This window comes from Tupaia chinensis, unplaced genomic scaffold, assembly GCF_000334495.1.
Source record: "Tupaia chinensis unplaced genomic scaffold, TupChi_1.0 Scaffold000161_3, whole genome shotgun sequence".
NCBI lineage: Eukaryota > Metazoa > Chordata > Mammalia > Scandentia > Tupaiidae > Tupaia > Tupaia belangeri.
The window spans coordinates 156,056-160,419 of NW_006159634.1; the positions used below are offsets into that span (position 1 = coordinate 156,056).

The 4,364-nt window shown below is 52.4% G+C and overlaps 1 protein-coding gene across 1 annotated transcript in view; it reads right to left on the bottom strand.

Moving 5' to 3' along the window:
• The window catches only part of GALNT2 (polypeptide N-acetylgalactosaminyltransferase 2), a gene marked incomplete at its 5' end in the record, with an annotated part of 99,837 nt that overhangs the window by 15,244 nt on the left and 80,229 nt on the right, over window positions 1–4,364 (bottom strand).

Here is a 4,364-nt window from a genome sequence, read left to right on the forward strand (position 1 = left end):
GGGCCCTGCAGAGGGCACTGCTGCCCCGGGCCCTGCAGAGGATGCTGCTGCCCTGGGCCCTGCAAGGGCGCTGCTATCCTGGGCCTCCTTGTTTTTCTCAGTAAATCCTTAGTTACAATGCCACGCACTATGGGAAATTAAAGAACTTGACAGAGCTGGAAAATGACCTCCAGAATGACATGCTTCCACCTCTTTATCTTTCAGATGAGTCAACTGAGACGGAGGAGAGGCTTGTGGGAGGAAAGCGGCCTCTGTTAACAGGTCCACACTGGCCCCAGACACCGAACCTGGGGCAGGTTCTTCTCCAAGTCTCTAACATACAGACATCTGGGCTACAAAACACAATGGAAAAAGTTTCTAACGAAGAGTGCTTTTCTTTCTTTTTCTTTAAATATTTGTTATTATTATTTATTTTCCAATTTGACCAGAGAGAGACAAAGGTTAAATGAGAAAGCAAGCCGCCAGGTCCAGAGCTCAAACTGCAGTAGGTCATGTGGGAGTCCAATGCCTTAACCAATAAGCCACCTGCCGGCCTCGAATGCTTTTCTTAAGAAAAACTGTACCAAGCAATGTCTTGTATATTTTTAAGCCACAAAGGAATTTAAAAAGCTTACAGGAAAAATGAAATTTGAGTATGAGTTTATTTTGGTGCAAAAGTTTGGGAAGCCACACACAGGTTTGTGTAACACACATTTCCCATGAACCCTGTCACGACTCCTTGCACTATTTTCTGAAATCCCACTGTGTGGTGGCAGGTAGCGATGGCTTTGATGGGGGATAAGCTCTGTCTATGCGAGAGGTTTCTGGACAGAATCTCACGCTGCCCCAGAGAACGTGTACAGTGTGTGTTTGATTTTTGTGACTTCTATGTAGGACTGTATTTTTGTTCTTAAAAGAACTAGCAAGAATAACGTTTAGACAGTGTTTGTGAGAGTGTGGTTTGGTGAGGAGGCATGATTTGTTATTTCAGCTTCTATTAAAGCCTCCGCCGAACTCAGTGTCTCTGTGCTAACAACTCGCCTTCCGGACAGCCCACAGGGTGGTGGGCTCTGTCCCTAACAGAGGTTTCAGAGCCTGTGTACAAGACCGCAGTCTCACAGCTCTATTTCAGGAGGTCCCCACAACACAGCTGTGTGATGACACGCTGGGGTGTCCCCTCTATTCCTGGCTGTGTCCCTTGTCCTCGCTGCCCCCTGAGGGAGCACTGCCCGCCTCATCCTGCCTGAAGCTGTCATGTGCCTCTGCTCTGAGAGCCTCACCTGGCCGGGGCTACTGTGGCGGGGTCAGGCTCCCCCTCTGATCCCACAGAGGAGGGGGACATTCGCCCCATCGTTTCACTGTGGTGTCACCTCCTCACCACTCTCTGTTCTGCCCACAGGGCCTTTCTAAAGCATGGAACAAAGAGGTTGTGTGGCCGCTTAACCCCCCTCCATGGCTTTCTCTCAGCACCAAACACACCCATGCAGCGGTGCACAGCCCGGGGCTGTCCTGCTGCCCTGCTCTCCAGTCCCACCCCCGCCCCCAGCCCACAGGTGCAGCTCCCCAAGGCATCTCTCTGGTCCGCAGAGGTGCCAAGTGCTCCCATCTTACAGCCAGGTCTGTCCCCACAGGGAGCTAGGCTTCCTGGGGGGTCCAGGACAACCTCCTCCCCTCCGCGCAGGTCTGAACTCAGGGCCACCTGCTCAGAGGTCCCTGCATGTGCTCTGGAGCCTGCAGGCACCTCCCTGCTCCTGTCTCAGCCACGTGGCTGGGTCTCACCCTCACAGGGTGTACTACTATTCAAGAACTCTCACTTGCTGGGCTCGTGTTTCTCTATCTACCCCCGTGAGAAGGCAGGACCCTCCTGGAGTCTGACTTGCACACCAGTGTGTCTTTGACATCCATCTGAGAGAATTCCCTAGGAAAGAATGTGGTCAGATCGAATGGCAACTTGCTATTTTTTCTTTAGGAAGTCCTTCCTTTGGCATCTTTCTGCTTTCTAAAATATATCTACGAAGTATCATGGATCATACCTATCTACCATGTCTTTCTGGTCAGAATTTTGCATGGCTTGATTCTAATATTTGTCATGGTTTGAATGTCCCCTCCAAAACCCATGTTGAAGTGTACTTGCCATTGTGATGGTATTAGCAGGTGGGACATTACGGGTGATTAGGCCCTGCGGGCTCCAGCCTCAAGGACGGGATTGGTGCAGATCTAAAATGGCGAGTCCTGCCCCCTCCCGCGTCCTCTCCTTCTCTCTGCCTTCTGCCATCCGGTGACCCAACAAGAAGGCCAGAACTAGACCTCAGTCTTGGAATTCCCAACTTCCGAACAATGAGCCCATACAGTGCTACTCAAATTACCTGTTGTGGCATTCTGTTAAAGCTACCCAAGACGGACTAAGACAAATTGTTTCTAAATATACCTTAAACATAATTTAAAAAATAAGTTTTCTTCCTTAAAATAGCTTCCCATGCTTTTTTGGGGGGTGCATCATTCTAAGGATATATGCACACGTAGACTTTTATAATGACCAACACAACCGGGGGCACAACTGGCCCACCCCTGAGCGGCCCTGGCAATCACGGTCTCCCGACCCTGACACCTGGCTGCTGGTGTCTGTCCCCATCACTGAAGCGGAATCGGCATATGGTCCTGGAGACCGCTGTCCTGTCACTCAGCAGTATGCCCTCGAGTGGTGCCGGCCTGTGCCCTCCTGGCTGGATGTACCCACTGCGTGACCACTCCACCCCTGGGGGCCCCATTCCCCCCCCGCCAACTGCTCTGAGAGCCTCACCTGGCCGGGGCTACTGTGGCGGGGTCAGGCTCCCCCTCTGATCCCACAGAGGAGGGGGACATTCGCCCCATCGTTTCACTGTGGTGTCACCTCCTCACCACTCTCTGTTCTGCCCACAGGGCCTTTCTAAAGCATGGAACAAAGAGGTTGTGTGGCCGCTTAACCCCCCTCCATGGCTTTCTCTCAGCACCAAACACACCCATGCAGCGGTGCACAGCCCGGGGCTGTCCTGCTGCCCTGCTCTCCAGTCCCACCCCCGCCCCCAGCCCACAGGTGCAGCTCCCCAAGGCATCTCTCTGGTCCGCAGAGGTGCCAAGTGCTCCCATCTTACAGCCAGGTCTGTCCCCACAGGGAGCTAGGCTTCCTGGGGGGTCCAGGACAACCTCCTCCCCTCCGCGCAGGTCTGAACTCAGGGCCACCTGCTCAGAGGTCCCTGCATGTGCTCTGGAGCCTGCAGGCACCTCCCTGCTCCTGTCTCAGCCACGTGGCTGGGTCTCACCCTCACAGGGTGTACTACTATTCAAGAACTCTCACTTGCTGGGCTCGTGTTTCTCTATCTACCCCCGTGAGAAGGCAGGACCCTCCTGGAGTCTGACTTGCACACCAGTGTGTCTTTGACATCCATCTGAGAGAATTCCCTAGGAAAGAATGTGGTCAGATCGAATGGCAACTTGCTATTTTTTCTTTAGGAAGTCCTTCATTTGGCATCTTTCTGCTTTCTAAAATATATCTACGAAGTATCATGGATCATACCTATCTACCATGTCTTTCTGGTCAGAATTTTGCATGGCTTGATTCTAATATTTGTCATGGTTTGAATGTCCCCTCCAAAACCCATGTTGAAGTGTACTTGCCATTGTGATGGTATTAGCAGGTGGGACATTACGGGTGATTAGGCCCTGCGGGCTCCAGCCTCAAGGACGGGATTGGTGCAAGGACGGGATTGGTTCAGATTTAAAATGGCGAGTTCCGCCCCCTCCCGCGTCCTCTCCTTCTCTCTGCCTTCTGCCATCCGGTGACCCAACAAGAAGGCCAGAACTAGACCTCAGTCTTGGAATTCCCAACTTCCGAACAATGAGCCCATACAGTGCTACTCAAATTACCTGTTGTGGCATTCTGTTAAAGCTACCCAAGACGGACTAAGACAAATTGTTTCTAAATATACCTTAAACATAATTTAAAAAATAAGTTTTCTTCCTTAAAATAGCTTCCCATGCTTTTTTGGGGGGTGCATCATTCTAAGGATATATGCACACGTAGACTTTTATAATGACCAACACAACCGGGGGCACAACTGGCCCACCCCTGAGCGGCCCTGGCAATCACGGTCTCCCGACCCTGACACCTGGCTGCTGGTGTCTGTCCCCATCACTGAAGCGGAATCGGCATATGGTCCTGGAGACCGCTGTCCTGTCACTCAGCAGTATGCCCTCGAGTGGTGCCGGCCTGTGCCCTCCTGGCTGGATGTACCCACTGCGTGACCACTCCACCCCTGGGGGCCCCATTCCCACACAGCCAAGGTCACGGCCAGTCTCGATGCCCCAAATAGCCTCCAGTACTTACCGAGCGAAGACAGTGCCGCTGC